Raw genomic sequence first — 21,656 nt, 5'->3', positions numbered from 1 at the left:
AAAATGAGTCTCTTATAGACAGCGTATGGATGGGTCCTGTATTTTTATCCAATCTGTAACCCTGTGCCATTTTATGGGAGCATTTAGGCCATTTATGTTGAGAGAGATTATTGAAAGATATGTTTTTATTATCATCATGTTGCCTGTGAGGTCCTTGTTTCTATAGATTGTCTGTATATTTCTGTTCTGTATCACTCTTGGGGGCTTTCTTATTTTATAGAACCCCCCCCCCAATATTTCTTGCAGGGCTGGCTTAGTGGTTACATATTCTCCCCCACTTCAGGAAGGGCAACTAACCTGGACCACACAGCTTTAAGGTACAGTAAAACCTATCCTGTGTCCACAGAACAGGAGTGATGTTCTCTCGCCAGGGGACACCCAGGAAACCTAAACCAATGGCTGACATAAGAAAGGGTACATTCAATAGAAGTTCTATGGGAGTTTGAACTAGATACCAGTTCTAAAGGATTAATGAAGGCTAATGGTTCACACATATGCAAATAGATAGAGTTCTTTTGAATATTCATTGCCTCAACCCTAAAGAACACACAGCTGTGATGATTTGGCACCTGAACGTAGATCACTAGGGCCACTATGTTTGTCATGGGAGCTACCTTGAAAGCAAAGGCCATTGCTGTAGGCCCTGAACTTTGAAAGTGTGTCACTTGATTGATTTCTCTTGACTCCACTGCTCCCTGCAGAGTGTGAGGGGATAAGGTGTGGTGCATATATTCCAAGGTGAGTGGACATCTGGGGACTGGGAAGCTGGAGTGGAGAGGGCAGAAGGCAGGCTTTTAAAATAACTTTACTCTATAAGGAACCAGTGCCTTTTTTAGGTGGATTCTCTAGGGAAGAGGTCAAAACTCTTGAGTGAGAGAGGGCTGGATATATGGGACTTCAGCTGTTAGAGCACAGCCAACTCCCTTTTTGCATGATACCAACATTTGGATCAATTGGGCCAAACACTGCTGGGTGTCAAGGGGGTAGCTCCCTCATTTCTTTCTTTCCTTGTTCTCTTGTATCTTAGCAAAAAGCTAACCAATGAGCATTTAGGTACCATGCTCATTCTTCCTCTTTTTTTTTTTTTTAAAGATTTTATTTATTTATTTGAGAGACAGTGGAGAGCACACAGCAGGGGGAGGGGCAGTGGGAGAAGGAAAAGCAGACTCCCCACTGGACAGGGAGATGTGGGGTTTGATCCCAGGACCTTGAGATCATGACCTAAGTCAAAGGTAGATGCTTAACTGACTGAGCCACCCAGGTGCCCCTCTTCCTCTGTTTTAAGGCAGGCAAGGTAGCTATATCTTAGCAGGCATCCAGGGCCAAGGTGAGTGAGGGAATCAAGGGCCAACCTCTGGGGATTGTCAGGTGTGGATAGTCTGCATTATGTCTGAGACACCCCCCACCCCCCGCCACCATCTTTCAAGCTGATCTGTTTACAACCTGGTGCCTAAGTGACAGTGGGGATTAAGGGTGTGTGCTGGGTTACATTAAGCTTTCTTGGCATGCAGACCTGGAACATGGGAGAAAAGGTGGGTCCTTGGACTGATTTAGTCAAATGGTAAATGAAGGGGGAAATGCAAGAACAATGCAGGACCTTCTTTAGACAGAACAAGGCACTGCAGGCTCTAGGCCTAGGGCTGGTGTTTGTGTATGTGGGGAGTAGGGAGGCCAGTAGATGGGGCAGCTGCAGTCTGAATGGAGTGGGCAGCAGGGATGGAAGAAGCAGAGAACAAAGCAATAACACCATGGCACAAGGTGTCCCACTTAAGGAAATAGCTTCCCCAACCCGGTCAACAACCCTCGTGTGCTCTAGGGAGAGAGCTTAGCCCAAGGAAGCAGGAGAAGGAAGGTGAGCACCTGCCAATGGCCTGTAAGTACCAGTGAGGGGAGGTTAAAGTTGTTGAGGGGAATGTTTCACTGGGAGAAAAGAGGGCCTGGGCAGAGATTTACAACTTAAATCTGGAAGAGAGTGAGACTCCTGCTATCAAGGAGTGAACATGCTAGATTACATTTTCAATTTCACATAATCCAAGGAGGAAAGATACAGCAGGAAAGTGAGAACTGACACTGGACAGAGATGAGCAGGGAAGCCAGGACAGAAAGGAAGAAGGATGAGGGTAAAGAAGAATACTGAGTATAAGAAGGGAAACACCCAGAAATAATTAGTAGTTGGTGTATCAGTATCCCTTAAAATCCATTCAAACCATCACCTGCTTCAAAAGCAGGTTGAGCCCAAGCCTGTACCCATATCTGTGAGGTCATCAGTGGCAAGCAGGATCTAGGCAGTGGCATTTACCTCATGAGAGTCACCTCCCCCACACCTATTCCTCTTTTCAAGCCAGGCTTCAAGGAAATTAGGCCGAGGGCATCAGCATTTAGGGACCCCTAGATCTCTCTATGAGACCTCCCAAAACACTTCAAGTCAAATCTCTTTTTGTGTCTGAGTTGGAGTTGAGTTTCAGGAATTAACCCATTTTCTTCCCCCACAAGCTCACAAGCAGAGGTCTTAGTGACTGTGACCTGTTTAGTTTTACTTCCTTTAGAAGGAGGGGGCAGTGAGAAGAAGAGGAAGAGCAGGAGCCAGGGAAAGGTAACATAGCTGCTTCCCTCTGAGCAAGAGACCAGGAGCCACAGTGTTGTGAAAAGCAGCTCCTTGGGGGTTTCATTCAGCCCAGCACCTGGCATGACATAGGCAATGCCATATTGTGAAATGAAGGAATGAGTGAGCCATTTTCATCACTCCTTTTTTCATCTTGGAGCACTAGAACTATGATAAATACTAAGGAGGGAGAGAAGTTGTAACAGTGATGTTCTGAAGGGGGAGGGAAGTAGTTATTCCTTCTACTTTTCTTGCCTTCTTGAACTCATCAGGGAGGACAGTAAAGGGATATGGGGCTGAGGCCACCACTCCAAAGATGGGTTTTAGGCACTATACCTGGAGGCTTTTGTTTTAGTTCTGGCTACTATGAGAAATACTGTAGACTCAGTGTCAAGGACAATACATTTATTTCTTTTTCTTATACTGTTGGAATTTGAGACGTCCAAGGTCAAGGTGCTGGCTAATTTGATTCCTGTCTTGTAGATGGCTGCCTTCTTGCTATGTGCTCATGTGGTGGAGAGAGAGCATTCTCAGGTTTCTTTCTCTTCTTCTAAGGGTACTAAGCCCATCATGGGGAGCCCACCCTCATGGCCTCATTTAGGCCTAATCATCTCCTACAGGCCCCACCTCTAAATACCATCCTATTGGGGGTTAGGCCTTCAACATAGGAATTTTGGGGTGCACACAAATATATAGTCCATAACACTTCTCTTTTCAGTTATCCTTTTAGAGATGTGAGGATCCTTTAGCTAAGTTTTCATACTGATCACTGTTAGCATGTAATGTGGCCTTTTGAGGCAGATCTGTGCCAGGGCTCATGGCTTGGTGAAGGGAAAGCAGACTGCCTTTCAGCTCCCCCTTGCTCTTTTAGCTGGAAGCCCTTGGACAGGCTCTGTGCTGGTCCTTTAGGGTCCCCAAGATTCCTCCAGAAGGGATGCGTGGAATCATTGATAGAATTGTTTGTGGCACTAAATAGTCTAGAATGAAATGTATGACGCTGAGATTAGTGGGGGGCCCTGGCTGCCTGATTCTGTTCAAGTTCAGCATAATACCACTTCCATTCTTCCATTCTTCCAAGGTATGTGGGGGGCCTGAAAGGCTATAATAGAAATCTGCATCTATAGAAATCCCTGTCACTAAATAGCACTTTGCTGGGGCTTGTTCATAATAGCCTTAAATGCTGGCATTTGGGCAGCACCTTAACTCAAAGGCCCGTTTACTTCTCCATTGTCATCCAGAAAATTATTTCCAATAGCACTTTGCTTTTGGAAGCACTGAGCTTGGAGTAGCATGTTTCTCTCTTTGCTGCTCAGCTTCTGGGCCATCAGCCTGCAGTGAAGCCAGCAGGCTGAATCACAGTGGTCATGCATATTTCCATAGCAGCAGTGTGATGTAATGCATAAAGGATAATGTGGCTTTGCTTTAGAGCTATTTATAGGCAGCTTTGAGCCAACAGAGAATAAAAATTTATTCATGCGCAGCACCTTACGGTTCACAATACGCTTTTAAATCCGTGATCATATTTGAATCCTGCCAGTGGAAATAGGGGCCTGAAAAAAGGCCCCAGGAGGAAGAAACATACTCAAATATAGGCTTACACATCCAGTTACCTTTGCACATTAAAATAACACACAGTCATTCTCATTCACTCACACAAACATACTCACATGCTTATATGTTCATTCACGCACACTTGTACATACTCTGACATTTTCATATTAACAGGCTCACACATTTCTCACACATGGACATGCTAGTACATTTACATAGAGACTCATACACTCGCATTCACTCACATATGAACATGCTTCCACACATGGACAGACTTGTATATTTACTGAAACAAACATGAATATAAACACACATTTATACTCACAAGTATTGCTTATGAACAAGTTCACATATTCACACACATACTTACATGTACAGGCAAGTTAACTCTGTCAATAGGATGACACAGGCACAATGACATAGCACACAGTCACTTGCACACAAACATGATCACACACACTCATGATCAGACATTCACTTACATACATGAACATGCTGATACATCATTGAAGTACAAACACAAAAAATTATGCATTCATTCACACTTGCATGTGGACAACGTCACACAAACAGACTCATAATCCCTCCCCCAAAGACATACTCATGCATTCAGTCATACTTATGAGCATATTCCCACATTCACTCACACACAGTTACACTCATTACCATCGCAGGATATTCTCACACATGTATTAAAAACATTAATATTTTCACTGACCTGTACATGTTCAAACACATAAACTTATTCCTACAGTCATTAACATGAACATATTTATATATTCACATGTGCATCTAGTCGTATCTTTACTCACATACATGAACCTAAATCAGCATGTACATTAACACATTTTAATGCAGTCATAGGTATAGTTATGATTGCTCACACATGTATCCATGTTCACATTTGCTTATTGATCATATTCACATTATAACATCATCATACAAAAACCTCATGAATTTACAAAGGAAAATGTTCATATAAATGTACACACATTCACACACAAAATGATCAGACATTCATGCATGCACTAAGACATTAACATGATCACAGACATATCCATACATTCATTCACATGAACTTGGTCAAAAATTAACTCTCACATATAGACACTAACACATACAACTTCACTTAAAATTGTACATTGTAATTTTCACATTCATGAACTGGCTTATGCATTCAATTGCACACAGGAAAAATACTCCTAAGTTAATGTACTCACACATTCCAACTTGCTCATGTATTAATTCACACATAAACATGAGCACATTCATGCATATGCTCACTAGTTCAAGCATAGACATGCATGAACACAGGAATTCATTAATACACAAACACAAACTTTCACACTTGCATGTTGGCATGCTCAAAACACAAACATGTTCACACTTTCATTCACGTATGTTCATGTGCACACACATGTGCATTCCCAGATACTCACTCATATAAATATAAACAATATTTTTAGATCCACAAACATGGTCATACAGTATCTCACAACAGCACACTGCCATTTTCACTCACATTCACACATACACACATGCACATATGTTTACTCATTCATGGACACAATTGCCCACACTTACTTCCAATATTCACCCCATTCACACATGTGGACATGCTCACATACACTCACACAATTACACATGCATGAATAAGTTTACATGTTCACATAGTTGACATGCTTATAAACACACATGCAATGCATTAACATATTCACTTGTCCCCAACATTCACTGACACATATGAACATGAGCACACATTCACATACATACAAGATCATATTCACTCACACAATCATACAAAAACCTACATACACTCAGACACTCACATTCACTCACACTTACACATGAACACACAGTATATTTCCACACAAATGAACACACATCAAGTCAGTCACACACAAACATGCTCACATTCACTCACATACACACATTACAAACATGTTTGCATATTCACTAATTCACATGCATAGGCTCTTGTATTCATTCAAACTTGCATTTCAATAAATAGCTACGTCCTCATGCATTTTCTCAGACATAGATATCTTTTCACATTCATTCAAACACAAATACATAAAAACAGAGATACAGAGCCCATGTTCACTCATATTCACTTATGAATACACACATATGCTGACACATTCAACACATGAGCACACTCAAATGTACATACAATCACTTGCACACAAACATGGACATATTCACATATACACACAATGAACCTGCTCACATACTCATGTACTCTCATTAACACCTTCATGTACATGGACATGATCAACACTTACACAGATATTTTCACATATGCACACTCATACACTCACAGAAATATATGTACACATTAACTAGCTCACATGAATGAACGTGGATACATATATACTTGCAGATAAGCATGCTGACATAGTCTTTCACAAATTTACTCATACACATGAAGACACAGAAACACAAATTCACATTAACACATGTGAACAGGCTCACTCATACACAGATGTGCTCACACATATCCACACAATTCTGTCTTTGCTCACATGAACATACTAACAGATTTACTCCTTTTCATAGACACAGTCACATACACTGACACATACATTCATTCAAACACACATATATACTCAAATTAACATGTTTATACATTCAGTTACCCATTATGTCTCATGTATCCTGTGTCACTCACATTTACTGATATGCATGATCATATTCATCTTTAAGATGTTCACACACTCCCATGTACAGATGTTCAACCACACAGACACAAACATGGTCACAAATTCCTCACACAGACACCCTTACATATAATCATTTGCACATACACACTCACATGTATAACTATGGTCACAGTTCTCTCAGATTCATAAATATATTCATCACAAACACACTCAAAAATTCCCTAACATTAAAACATATTCACTGACTTACACAAACATGTTCACAGATGTATTGCATAGACATACAGTCATGCTCACATGTTCACTCACTTACAAAAATGTTCATTTGCTCACATATAGACATGCTTACAAATTCACATACAGATACTCATGCTCACAAGCATACACTTAATTGCATTTGCACACGCATATTAACATGCTCACATTCACTCGAATACACATTTTCTCATACTCATCACAAAGCTTACACATTTACTCATACAGATAGACTCACATGAATATTCTCATATATTCCTCACAAAAATACATTCACACATTAACAAGCTCAGACAGATGAACACAGTGATATATTTATTCACACAGGCATGCTTACACATGCATTCACTCAAATAGAACTTGCTCACACAATCACAGACACACTCATATAAGCTTACAGTTATGTACTCACACATTTCCTCACACATTAACATAAAACAGTATCATACTCATCTATTCTCACAAATGACTATTCACATACCACAAAGCTCACACATTTACTCCCACACAGATAGGCTAACATATACTCTTAAGCCCTTCTTGCACATTAACTCACAGAAATATACTCAAACATTAACATGTTCACATAAACCCTTATGCATTTACTTACACACATCAATATGCTAACATTCATGCATATGCTTACAAAATCACTTATACATATGAACAGTCCCACTCATTTAAACACATAAACTCATACTTGCTTAGGTTCCCACATTTATTCCCACACACATATGCTTATATGCATGCACAGTCATATTCACTTATACAAACATGTTCACACACTCACTCACCAAAACTTGCTCAAAATTTCACTCAATTGAGTGTATTCACAAATTCACTCAGTCACATTCACATATGTTTGCATACATACACACTCACACATGTACATGGACACACTCACAAATACAAATGTGCCCACACATTTACTGGCACACAAAGATGCTCACATTCACCAGAGGCTCACAAATTTGCTCACATATATACACAAAGATGCTCACAAATTCAATGATTCAAATATACTAATATTTTAAAAATACCACACAAATATACATACTTACAAATTCACTCACAAACACAAATACACTAGTATCCATTCACATGGTCACCTATTCACTCATACTCATGTACATGCATATTTACCTAATCAAACAAGTATACTATTAACACATTCCTATTTGAACAGGCTTATACATTCACTCTCCGATGTTGTTATATAAAGGTGGCCTCTGTTTATTGGCCCTATGTCTATTATTTTTTTCCAGTAGCTTAGAACCCATGAACTCAAAAGCTGGCCAACACCAACTCAAATTTTTACACATTAAGTGTTTTAAATAGATCCCAAATAAGCAGATGTTTAACCATTTAGAGCTTGCCTGCTTTGCATACCATGCAAAAGTGCGTCCAACCTCTGCTGGCCATAGATAAAATAAGCCCTGTAGCTATAAAAGACTTCAAGGGAGGGCTGCCCTTCAGCTGTCTCTGACCCTGAGACTTCTTGTTGTATTGCTGAATGTCCTTGCCAAGACACATAAGTCCCTACTCTGATTCTGTTCTTTTATGGGAGTTCCCTTGCTTTCCTCTCCTTTTTTAAAAGTGGATCCCACCTGGCAGCCTCTGGAAGGTCTCCTGGTATGAGAGAATTCCCCTGCATGCACATCTGTGAAAGCTTCCTCCAAGATAAAGTCATCGTATGCTCCTGCCAACTTTTGGCCATATCTTTTTCTGTGATCAGCCTCTAAACCCTTATAGCAGTTGCTACTAGTGGTGGTAAGGATAGGGGAGGATTTGGGTGATAAATAGGAAATCAATACAGGGTTCATGTCCACTGAGTCATTGGGACAATTAGTTGGTAAAATGATCCTGGACTGTCTTATATGGTTGAGACTCAAACTTTAGAATGCCTCCATGTCAGTTTGGTATGACCTTTTTCTTTGCTATACTATTCTTGTATTTTCTCGTGGTCTCTCCTTGTGTGTGTGGTTTTATTTTCTGGGATTTGTTTGTTTGTTTGTTTGCCTGACCAAGCAATAGCACCAGAATTTGAGCCAACCTCTGTCACTGCAACTGACTTTTGGGGTTGTAGGCTCTAAGTTCCCTAAGGAACTGCCCACCTGGGCCCCTCAATAGGCAGGCACTGGACATTGTAAGACCTCTGGGCCTGAAGAGGAAAAGGAGAGGAGCGCAAGTCTTTGGACTGAGTGGGCTACCTCTGACCCATTACAGGCTTTAGCAAGAGGAGCTCCCTGCAGCTAGGCTGGTGATTTGGGGTATTCTGAGATGAGAAGACATCTTTGTCCCTGGGGACAATTTTGGCAGGTAAAGGAATCAAAAGTCCAAGATGTAGGTTGAGGCTGGTCTCTTCAGACACCTTTGTAAACAGCAAGCCTGCCTCTGCTGCCGTCTCAATCAGATCTGTTGCCAATGGTATCATTCTAGTCACTCACCTGAAAGATATGGAGACCTAATCCCTGGGCTGAGCCAGCAAAAGCATCACTTAAAATGACTGAATGCCAGGAAGTTTATGTTGCGGCTCCTCCCAGGGCTCCAAAGGAGGTGGCTATCCTACTAAACAAGTGTTCCAAACAATGAGACATGTGTTGGGCTGTACTCATGGTAGCTTTTCCCCAGCCCACCACCTGGAGAGAAGGGGGCAGCTCAGCTGTCAGCTGAGGGTGTTAAAATGAGCTTATCAGGCAATGGATGGCCTGTAGTCTGGTGACAGGGCAAGTATGAGGAAGCTGAATTGAACCCTGAGTCTACCCAGTTGTTTCTCAGGTGCAGGGGGAGCTCCTCAAAAGTGTAGCTTCTCTTTATGGGCTATAGTGGTTAGTGCTAAGACAATTCAAGAGGACATAACTGCCCTGGATTTAACAGAAACTTATAAAAGACAAATTCAGAATCAAGTGTTGCCTATTAATTCTACAAACAATACCCTACTTGGCCTACATCAAAATTAGTATCAACAGCGAGACTGCCCCCTTCCGGCGCCAAGTAAACCACTTATATAGCCAGCTCCCTTTTAAGTGTGTACTCTAAGATGAACAAGAGAAGTTGTATTGGACACTAAGGGACAAGGAGAGTCCCAAATTAGATGATCTCTGATAAATCCATGGAAAAATTTTTATATTTAGGAGCATTAGATTACAATCTGGGTAGGCTTCTCCTTCAGAGATAGTCCTGCCTTCCCTCCCTACCCTTATCTCTGCTAGCAGCACATCAGGGTCTAGTGGTATGAGAGTAGGTCCCTTCCAGGAGACAGTTACCTTTTTACCACTTTAACTATAGTTTGGACTCCAAAACACTAACAGCACTGGCTGGCTCTGACGGACACAGGTACCTAAAATCTCCTAATCCCAGGAAGCACTCAGACTTTAAAAGGAACTCACCAGGAGATGACTGATTTGAGAGGATTAATTGAAGTGTTAGCTATCTGCTCAACTAATAAAATTGGCCCAGGGGCACCTGGGTGGCTCAGTGGGTTAAGCCTCTGCCTTTGGCTCAGGTCGTGGTCTCCGGGTCCTGGGATCAAGCCCCACATCGGGCTCTCTGCTCGGCAGGGGGCCTGCTTTGCCTTCTCTCTGCCTGCCTCTCTGTCTACTTGTGATCTCTCTCTCTGTCAAATAAATAAATAAAAATTTTAAAAAATTGGCCGAGTTTTGCTAAAAAAAAAAAAAAATGCTTCTTACCTGGCTGTTACCCCCAAGACTATCTCTTTTCCCATGATTAGAATGGACTTGTTCAGTGAGGAGACCACCTCTTGAGACAAATCTAAGGGTTACATGCTACTTGTGGGCACTGGTCAATGAGAAACATTCAACCTTCCCCTCCCCATGCACGAGGTTAATATGCCACAGTAATGGCTAAGGCAAAGCACTGAAGGGTTATGTCTTGTCATATCTGACTTAGTTCCCCCATGTGGCCTGCACTTAAAGCCACTACTAACGAGGGGAGGCTATCTGTATAATGAGTACCATAAGACTGTTCCCTGTATTATAGTAGCTCTAATGCATCATCTTAATGAATGACATTCCAAATAATTGGTAGGTGTTCCAGAATCATAGATTGGGCTAACAGGTCCTATTCATTAAAAATTTTGTAGGAGAGTAACCCATGGTTTGCTTTCACCTTGAAGATCAATAGTATATCTTTTCCTAATTGTCTATGTGGTACATCAATAGCCCTGTGATAGCATACAGAATTTTCAGACAGGACCTAGATGTCTGCCATGCACACCCCAACCCCCAGAACTCAGTTTTGGCATTCTATCAGTGACACCCTCTTCACTAGACCTGGCCAAGCCTCTCTCATAGGCTCTCCCAACCATGAGTGGCCCTCTCACTGAGAAAGGAAGAGCAGTTGCCCCCCATAAGGTACAAGCTTCCCCTCCAAGTCTGTTAAATTTCTGGGCTAATTTGAAACTCAGAGGCGTAAACTAGTCCCAATCCACCAAAAGAGGAGCTCATAGGGCTCCAACTTCCTACATTCGTGAAAGAGGCCAACGTTTTGTAAGAATGTTTGGATTCTGGTGCCAAATATTTGCTGGCCCCCATCTTCCAAGGCATTCATAAGTCTTCCTCTCTTCAGGGGGGGCCTGATTAAGAGCAGGCACTAGGTAAATTAAACGAGGCTATCACTTCAGCTATCCTACTAGTGCTCTGGGAACAGAACTTACAATCAGAAGGTTTAGCCTCTCTAAAGTTCACTTCTGGGAACCTCTGGACCAAATGGACAGACAAATGTCTGACCCAGGGACTTTTGGTATAGGTGACTCTCAGACTCAGGCCAAAGATTTTTGTCACTAGAGTGCCAACTACTGGAAGGGTACTGGGCCTTTACTGAAACTGAAGCCTTTAATGGAGCAGAGTGCCAACTACCTTATGGACTGAGATTCCTATTATGTATGCCCTTGTGTTGGGGGACCTGGAGCTGGTGCAATAAATTAAGAATATGCAGATTTTGAACTGCTGCACCACAAGGAGGCATGAGTCACCCACATGGGGTTGTCAAGTATCTCCCTCAGCTTCTGAGCTTCCACTTTAGGGAAATGAAAACCTAAAGGTCATTTTGATTGAAGGTGCAGTTTCAATGTACTTGCATGAAGGAAGAAAGAAGACAAGTCCCAAGATTTATTACTTACGGTTCCCAGAAATGAGGCAAGAGTGGGGTAGGGAGCACAGCTAACCAGGGGAAGGGTGGTCCTCCATCCCAGGTCAAGATTAAGCAGAAGGTACAGAGCAGGATAGCGAGTTCCTTGTAAGGTGGTTGGCACAGAGGGTACTTTTTGTGGCCTCAACTCTAAGTGGTTATTTTAAAAGGTACCTTGGAAAAAGCAAAGTGGGAACTTTTGGTGGGAACCCTAAACTCTGGGTGTGACCACGGTTGTTATACTATAAAATGCCCAGACAGCAACTCAAAATAGTTGTTTTCTCATCACAGCCCTGGGTAATAGAAACAGCTCCCAGGAAATCTGGATCAGCAACAGAGGCCTCTTTATTAACATGGAAGCAGTATCTACTGGATTGAGCTAAACCCAACCTTGCTAGAGTGTCACAGCTCCATTAAAAAAAAAAAAAGCCACATACCTTTCCACTGAGGTTAATTTGCCAAAACTTCTAGGACTTCTGTTGGTTTACCCATGCAAGGCACCAGCCTCTGCTAATGTTACTGAGGGGCTAACAAAACAGATTTTATAGCCTTTGGGACTGCCACAGGTCAGTCAGGCTTCTAGTCCTGTTTTGCTGCAAAGCAAGTACAACAATGGGCTTAACAAAATAATTTGGGGGTTTTTCATACCCTTTCATCCTGTAGCATCAGGTTATCACAGAAAGACTTGAATCAAGGGCTATTGAGAGAACTTTAGAACCTGAAGTGTTCAAAGATACTGCTCATAGTCCTCATTATATTAAATTCATGCTCCTTTGACATAACTATACCATATTTAAAATCACAGCAAGTGGTGAGACCACCAACAGAGTCATTTCTATCTAATGGTGTATACCCACACCAGACACAACCCAATTACAAGCTCTCACAGAGGAGGTAGCCCTGGCATTGTCATCCACAGATAAGGAACATTTATCTGGGACTTTGACCTTTCCTTTCCTTTCCTTTCTCCCTCAGATAAAAATCAAAACTTAGCCATTTCTTTGATCCTAATGAGGACTTGACATGGACCAATGAATCTGGAACCATCTTCAGCCTGTGATCAGTCATAATCCAGAAGAAGCCAAGCAGACCACCCATCACTGTCTGGAGAGAGAGGTGCCCTCACCTACCACCTGCATCCTTTGCTCCACTGAAGGTACTGTGGAACCCATGAGGGGGAGCTAAAACTCAGGCTAGGTAACACCATTTTAACAATACCCAGAGGACAATCAGTCCCTTACCGCTGGCTACAGTTGACCTCTGACTTTAAGCCCTATGCTATTACTGTGCTCCTTCCTTACCTGAGAAGTTTCTACCCTTACCAGTGTTGATTGTATGTCATTCACCCAAGCCCTGGTAATCTGCACACTTCTGTAGACAGGGTCTATCTGGAAACAACATGCCACAGACACACCATAGTGAGAGACACCACACAGGTGAGACTGGGGGCAATAGGGGCCATGCTGTTGGCTATTCAGGTTAGTCAATCATACTATCATGACCAAGGACATCAACACGGAGGTTAGCATTCTTTTTCCTATCTCTACCTACTGTTACTAGGAATACCCCTTCTGGCTAAGCTGGACTCTTACTGCTAATGACTCATAGATGCTTTCTAAACCCTGGAGGCCTACTGTTACTTCAGATCGGTAAGACCCACTGTTAACAATTAGTGCCATCAAACAAATAGAGTAATGGGCCACTACTTATCAAGTCTCACTTAAGGACTGCCCAGAAATAATATGCATCCAGTATTGCAACGATGCTTGTTATTGTTCGAGTTAGATTAAAAATACTGTCATCCAGAGCCAATACCAACAAACTGTATGTTTACAAAGATAAAATTATAGATCTTAACTAACCCTTGGTATAACGACATATGTAAACCCTGCCAAAAATTTTTGCTGTCATAATTTTTCATCTCTTTTCCTATTAATTACAATGCCCTCTCCCTCTCTCTCTTGCTCTCTCCAGTATAAGCCCCACTTATTGAGGCAGAAAAATATTGCACTAACCAGGTGGCCAGGTTCACTTTACCATGGATTTCCTCTCTGGTTGCTAATCAGTATAGACAAAGAAGGAAAGGCATACAACATAAAATTAACCAGGACAAGGCCTGCCTAAAATGTCAGGGGCTACAACCAGCTTGGGAGTTCTTTCCTAACCTAAACTCACCATACCAACATCAAGATTTGCATTACACTCAGAGAAAGCAGGTTCTTAGAATTAACAGGCTAACTACCTGAAGTAAACAATCATAGCTTTGGGTTGTTTTTTTTTTGTTTGTTTGTTTGTTTTGAAGAACAGCAAAAGCAGTTCTTCTGAAAAACATATTTGATACCTTGTAGAAATCTAATCACTCTCTACATGGCAATTTCTCCATTCAAATTGACAGCTACCTGTTTACAACCATTACAAAATTTGCCAGGCCTACCAGGACCATCATTAGTAAGAACTTGGGGAAATATTTAAGGGAGACTGCCACCCAATGTTACTCTTGTACGGGATCTTTTATTTTTTTTTAAGATTTTATTTATTTATTTGACAGAAATCTCAAGCAGGCAGAGAGGGAGGAAGGGAAACAGGCTCCCCGCTGAGCAGGGAGCCTGATGCGGGGCTCAATGTGGGGCTCGATCCCAGGACCCTGAGATCATGACCTGAGCCGAAGGCAGAGGCTTTAACCCACTGAGCTACCCAGGTGCCCCGTACGGAATATTTTAAAAGCATCTACACCACACCTTGTGGGATAAAGCAATGAGAAGCTCAGCAGCAAAGCTAACTTGGGAGGGAAGCTATTGGTATTGTCACATGACTGCCTCCCAGGAGTCCACTTCTGAGGCTATTAAAGCTATATGAATAGCTGTCCAAGAAAAATTTCCACTAGAATGGCAGCAGTGGAGCAGGTGGTAGTCTCCCACTGAAACACAGCAACGTTATGATAAACAGGGACAGAATTAGGCTGGATATACAGCGCAGTGGATGTCTATTTTGAAATAATTTGGCCCACCTGTGAGGATCCTGTATGTGCATACTCCACATTTCAGGGTCCAATTTAGTGCATTCCTAAATTAATGACTTTTTCCAAACTGCCAAGAACACCTGCTACGTTTGTTCGGTGCCCATGGGAACACATTGGTGCTAATTGTTATTGGCAGCTGGCAGGAAACTCAAGCAACAATTACACCAATCTGAATAAGGAGGAACATACAGTTGCTCATCAGAACAAACCTACATATTACCTTAGTCACAGCAATACATAAAGATGGCAAATTGAACCACATTCTGGGCTTAATTATGCCAATCTGCTTTTAGTACACATAGCATATACCTCTCTCTGGTCAAGCTCCCCCATAAACCTCATTTATCAAAAGGAACCTAGTCCTCTAACCATCCATATCCAACACAATATCCAGAGGCTAATCTCACATAAGAATGGCACTGGTGGGCTGAACCCATACCATTTTTATCTGACTCAGGTGCTGAATGCAAGGAAGGTAGAATGCAAGCTTATTTGTATCGTTATATGCTTCTATTAATACCACCTGCAGTTGCACCAAGCCACACAAAATCACCTTTATGGGAACAGAAGGAAGTAGAGGAAGCCTGATGGGCCTGTTAAGGGAATCAAATGGCTTTCCCTTGTTTGACCCTGGAGAATGTTTCTTATACTTGGGTTTGGCTCCAAATTCTAGAGTTTTACTTAGCAGCTGAACTCTGAGTACTTCCCCCAACAAACCATGCTAGACACAACTCTCCAATGCCACAGATGTTTCACATACATATACTCACTCTCACATTCATTCACACATGCTCACATGTGCATCCGCACACTTATATATGCACATTAACACACTCGCACAAGAACATGCTCACACATTGACTCATATACACTCACATCCACGCTGACATTCCTCACATGGATACACTCACATATCGACATGCTCACACCAACGACCCTACTGATACTTTAACTTACGCACAGAAACTTGCAAAATTCCATGCACACGATCATAGATTCACTCATAAACATGAACACACAAGCATTTACTAAACTACACAAATAAACGCACATTAACAAACTCCTATGGATTGCCATGCTTGTTCACACACTGGCAGATATTGAGATATTCACTGGCTCACACCAGCGTGCCCACACTCATAAGCACATATATACACATTCATGCTCACAAATTCTGGAGACATGTATATACTCAGACTTGAATGTTCACATATATAATAGTGCTTAATCACTCACTTGCTAAATATCCTATACATAGTTATTCACACATTCTCTCACACACATCAGTGCACTTATATTCTCTCACACATATGACCATACTTAAACATGGTCACACACTCACATACTCATCCATTTACTCACCCAAACATGCTTATAAATTCATTCACACACATAAACATCTTCAAATTATTTCCATGTAAGTATATTCCCAGTTAAACTTGTACAGTAACATGCTCTCATGTATATATTCTCCATTCACTGGTAAACATGTATGTTCATATACACAAAGATGCCCACAAATCGACTCAAACATGCTCATAAGATATACATATTCACACATTTGTAAACCCTCATGTCAATTTATTCACTCATGAATATGATCACAATTTTATTCACAAACAGCATATTCATAAACTACTCATAAACATTTCAACCCATGTGCTCACACATTCATTCAATCACATGAGCTTGTTCACAAATTCACTTACATACTGGCACACTGGTATTTGCTTAAATTCACACACCCATATATTCACTTATATATGCATATTAACCTCACAAACAGAAAAATACTCACATACTCAATCACATACAAATATACTCTCATATTATCATGCTACTAAAATTCACATTTACCCATTCAGTCATACATGAACACCTATACATGTACTCACACACATACTCCATCCCTCATACACTTAAATATGCTCAGGCATCCACATAATAACATCCTCAATTAAGGACATGCTTGTACATGTATTCACTATTAACATCATATACATAGACATACTCACATATACTCACATGTTGATTCTCATTAACATTCTCACCCCTAAGACGTTGATCATGTATAATCATACATATTGGGGTGATTGGCTAGCTCAGTTGGTCAAATATGCAACTCTTGATCTCAGGGTCATGAGTTCAGGCCCCACGTTGGGTGTAGAGCCTACTTTAAAAAAACAGACTCTCCCGTATTACATGGAGCACTTGGTGCGGTGCATAAACAATGAATTCTGGAACACTGGAAAGAAATTTTAAAAAATAAATAAAAATAAAAAAAGTCTCTCTCTAAAAATGAATAAAAGATGTGAATAGACATTTAAAAAAATCATGCTCATGTATTGACTCACTAGAGAACCTGCTTCCTCATGAACATGCTTACACATGTACTCATGGAAATGATTATTCTCACATATTAGACACACATTCACTTGTACACAAATTCATTCACATGTTAAAATATACTCACATATTAATGGTCTCATAGAGGAAATTGCTCATATATTCACTCACAGATATGAACATACATACAAATGCACACTCAGTGACACATAAAATAATATGTTTACACATTTATTCACCCCAACTGGCTCACACATTTAGTCAACTGAACATGATTATGGTATCACTCATAGACAAGACACATTCATATATGTCACATGTACACATACATTCCCTCACTTTTGCAATAAACACTGAAACATGGGCATGCTCACACATTCATTTGCGAAGGAACATAATTCCAAACACATATTCACACATTTATTCATAGGAATGTATTTTTCCATTAAGAAGCTCACGATGAGGCACCTGGGTGGCTCAGTGGGTTAAACCCTCTGCCTTCAGCTCGGGTCATGATCCCTGGGTCCTGGAATTGAGTCTCACTTCGGGCTCTCTGCTCAGCGGGGAGCCTGCTTCCTCCTCTCTGCCTGCTTGTGATCTCTGTGTCAGATAAATGAATAAAATCTTTGAAAAAAAAAAAAGCTCACGAGATGAACATACTTGCACATTCACTTACATATACAAAAATACCCAAACATATGATCATTCACACAAAAATGTCCACAAATTTATTCCAACATAACAACACATGAATGTGTGCTCACATACACACATGCACAGATCCTGCATGTATGAACATATGAAAATTAACACACTCACAAACAGGAACATTACCCATTTATTTGCAAGTAAACATTTTAACACTCATCATAGAGCTCACACATTCAGATGTACACAGGAACATACAGTCCCAAGCACATGCTCACATGTTCATTCACACACGAATTTACTCACATTAACAACCTCATGCAAACGAGAATGGTTACACATTAACACACAAAGGAGAATGCTTATACAGTAACACATAAATGAACATGCTTACATCTATGTACAGATTCACAAATTTGCTCATACACATGAACAGGTACAAACACTTAACCACACAAGTATACTCACACTGACACTTGTAAATAGGCTCACACATCAATATCATACATGGGCATGCATGGGCACACATTTATTCACTGACATGATCATGCTCAGAGGTTTACTCACACTGGTGGGTACACTTATTACTCTCATGGATATGCTCTGTCATTCACTCACTCAAAACAAATATACTCAAATCAACATGGTTACACATGTGGAATACATTCACTCACTCACCCATACATGCTTGTATACACAGTTACTTAAATGGTCACTCCTATGTATCAATGCTGATACATTTATTCATGTGTATGTGCATTCTTGAATTTATGTTCACAGACACATAATCACTTACAAACTCAAATCTGCTTAAAAATTCATTCACGTGGGGTGCCTGGGTGGCTCAGCTGGTTAAGTGTCCTACCCCTGATATTAGCTCAGGTCTGGATCTCAGAGTCTTGAGCTCTAGCCCCATGCTGGACTCCATGCCCATGGAGCCTGCTTCAAAAAAAATTCACTCACATACATAGACATTCACATATAATCACTTGTACATATTCACACACCCAGTCACATGTGCCTATCAAGATACTAACTATAAAAACCTGGTTATTATTCAGTCATATATATTTGTGCTCAAACACACAAACTTATGAAGTTATGAAGTCATGCACTTATAGATAATAGACATGCACATACTCACACATTCAGTTACTAATAAAACATGCTAACAGTTTACTCAAGAATGTAGTGACATTTTAACTCACATAGTTACACACATATATAATATCATTCACCCTCCCAATTACACAGACATGCTCATTCACTCACATAAACATGTTCACAAAATCACTCACATATCCAACAGACTTATTTATTCTCACATGTACATACTCACCCTTTAACTTACACAAAATCACATGATTATAGGAGCATGCTCATATGTTCACTTGTACATGAACATGCTCATACTTAACAAATGCTCACACAGTCACTCACATGAATACACACATTAGCAAGCTTAAAGATAAATCCACATTCACTCACAACATGCTTACAGGTTTACTAACACATAGCCATACATCTACATGCTCACATGTTCATTGAGTCACATGAACATGCCCACAAATTCATTCCCACACAGGACACATTCATATATTCTCACATTCACTCAATCACATTTTTTCTTACCACTCACAAATAGGGACATACTTATACATTTAATCATACACTTGTCCATCCTTAACATAATCACAAACTCACACATTAACACATTCAATTATACACACAAGTGTTTGCAAAATCATTTGCATATATAGACATTCTTACATGTGAATATTTATACAAATCACATGCTTAGTCTTACAATCATATAAATTTATATTATAAATTTATAAATTTATATTTACATGCTCAAAACCAGGAACATGCTTATAGAGACACACAAACATGCTCATATCCACCACAAAGCACAAACATTCACTCAGAGAAGAAAATACACTCACATGTGCTTATGTTCAGATGCTAACATTTCCCTCATACAGATATACTCACATTAACTACTTTATGGCAGTGACACTCACATAAATACTAATATCCACGTACATGGCCACTCACACTTGAACACTCACAGACACACACCTCAACACTCAAATATCATGACACTAACGTACTCATATGTTCAAGTGCATATATTTACTCTCTCAAACATTCCTGCTCATATATATGCACACATTCACTCACACAAATATGCTCACACTTCACTTATTTGAATGAGCATTGTCACACATTCATTCACACACCAGATACTCAGGAGATTTATACACACACACTCACACATTCACTTATACGTGTGAATTATCACAGACACAAAGAGGAATATTCTCATATATTCACTTGCACATGATCATAGTCACACTCAACAGGAAGCTCACAAATTCAAACACAGAAGTACACTTACATTCACTGACACACACATACATTCATGCCTTTACACAAATAAAGTCATATGTTAATAAGATCATACCCCCCAATCTACTGACACACTCACTAAACAGAAACATGCTGATATGTGTGTTTATACTCACAAATACACTCCTACAAATAAGTACACACAAATATTCACCTAAAATACAAATTCATACACAATAAAACACCCTCACCTATGACTAGTATTATACACATACTGTCATACTTATGCTCACATGTATACAAATGCTCAAACATGCACTCATAAGAAAAGCTCATTCACTGACTCACACAAGCTTGATAAGCATTTCATTCACATGCCTTTGCATACTCAGACGGCTGGTTTGCAATCTCAGGAGGTCTCTGGGTGAAATTTGAAACCAGCCCCTGTACACAGAGAGCAAAGAGAGACCAAGGAAGAGGCAGACCACTCCAGGTTGGTAGGTGGCAGTTTTAATAAGCAAGGAAACTTGCATACAAGACTTGTATTGGGTGGCCAAAAGAGGAGTAGACCTCTATACATGCCTGCCAGAATCTTAAAAGTTTGTATGGAACCCTTAATGGGGTTCAGTCACATATGTAGTCCAGATGGTCTCAGAAACACATAACTCTCAAGGCTACATCCATGAAATGGCTCCTAGTGGGTAATGGTGGGCAAAATGTACATTCTAAGGACAGGGGAGGGGATAAGGAGCTTCTGATTGCCCAGGTCCAGCTTGCAAGTCAGTATGCAGTCACATCCTCTTGATGATCTTCTTGAACACTCTGTCCTTTATGACTGACTCTTACGATCTTATATACCCCCTTCTTTCACATTGTGTCCCAAGTGGTCAGCAAATGATTTTCTTAGTCTGGAGGTAGCTCATTGGGTGGCTATCTGGCCTCACTAGAGGACGATGCCATGGCAATAATATAAGCACATGCAAGAGAAAAGACAGATGAAGATAATAATTTCCAATAAGTAACAGATTTTCTCACCAAGAGCCCCATGATCCAAATCACTGATTTAAGTCCC

At 40.6% G+C, this 21,656-nt stretch overlaps 1 long non-coding RNA gene across 1 annotated transcript in view; it reads left to right on the top strand.

Moving 5' to 3' along the window:
- Positions 1–14,718, top strand: part of LOC116582665 — a 34,642-nt gene extending 19,924 nt beyond the window's left edge. Inside the window, exon 4 of the long non-coding RNA XR_004282489.1 lies at positions 13,195–14,718. This is a non-coding gene — a long non-coding RNA (uncharacterized LOC116582665). The remainder of the gene's footprint in view (positions 1–13,194) is intronic.
- The last annotated feature ends 6,938 nt before the right edge of the window (positions 14,719–21,656 follow it).

This window comes from Mustela erminea, chromosome X (assembly GCF_009829155.1).
Source record: "Mustela erminea isolate mMusErm1 chromosome X, mMusErm1.Pri, whole genome shotgun sequence".
NCBI classification, from domain to species: domain Eukaryota; kingdom Metazoa; phylum Chordata; class Mammalia; order Carnivora; family Mustelidae; genus Mustela; species Mustela erminea.
The sequence above is the reverse complement of the archived record's forward strand: the minus strand, read 5'-3'. Positions and strand labels throughout refer to the sequence as shown.